Source organism: Erpetoichthys calabaricus, chromosome 5, assembly GCF_900747795.2.
Source record: "Erpetoichthys calabaricus chromosome 5, fErpCal1.3, whole genome shotgun sequence".
Taxonomy (NCBI): Eukaryota; Metazoa; Chordata; class Cladistia; order Polypteriformes; family Polypteridae; genus Erpetoichthys; species Erpetoichthys calabaricus.
Window position 1 is genome coordinate 22,720,781 of NC_041398.2, and position 829 is coordinate 22,721,609.

Sequence of the window (829 nt, forward strand, 5' to 3'; positions counted from 1 at the left end):
AAGTGATTTTGATGCTTAATCTTTGAACACGACTGTTTTTTAAATCATTATTATCAATATCAGTATAGTTATGGTGGTCACTGCTGTGGGGGTTTACAACGTATGGCGTTTGTACGGCAGCTGATCATTTTCTAGACTGCAATCAAATGCATTGATGCAGTCTGTGCTGAAAGGACATTTAACTTTGCACAAGCACGTTCATTATTTGTGCCATGAATAGAAACTGGTAAGCTGTCAATGTGATGTGTTCTTATGTCTTCCATTGATTGCATTATCTACCACTGTTTTGTTATTTGAACCGTGAGCTCCTGACAAGATTTGCAAATTGTATTTGCCAGTGTCAAGTGAAGGCTTAATACCTTGAATTTGCTAAAGTTTAAACTGCGTAGCCGGCAGGATTCGAACCTGCGCGGGGAAACCCCAATGGATTTCGAGTCCATCGCCTTAACCACTCGGCCACGACTACTGACTGACCAGCCCTGCTAATGTGTCTGAATTCCTTTATCCTTCTAGTTGTCAATGTGCGCTTTGGAGACATCTGAGGACTAGAGCAGGAGCGGTAATATTTAAGTCTTTCACTGAACATCATTACGGACTCAAGCGGCTCAGTTATCTGTGAGATTCATACAGTTAACAGCTTGTCTTGGTTGCAAAGTCGACATGTGTTAGCTACATCGCCAGATCCCGAGGAAAAATTCAAAATAAAGCAAATGAGCCAACCAATGGAAATGAACCAAGAGAGAGAACAAAACAAGTCCATTTTAATAGTGAAAGAGTGAGAGTAAGTGTCCAGTTTCTACTGCGATAACGACCCGGAGGCTGTCACTGT

The 829-nt window shown here is 41.6% G+C and overlaps 1 non-coding gene across 1 annotated transcript; it reads right to left on the reverse strand.

Moving 5' to 3' along the window:
- Positions 1-384: 384 nt before the first annotated feature.
- Positions 385-466, reverse strand: trnas-cga (transfer RNA serine (anticodon CGA)). Its single transcript has one exon. It is a non-coding gene; the product is annotated as a tRNA-Ser (tRNA).
- Between the last annotated feature and the right edge of the window lie 363 nt (positions 467-829).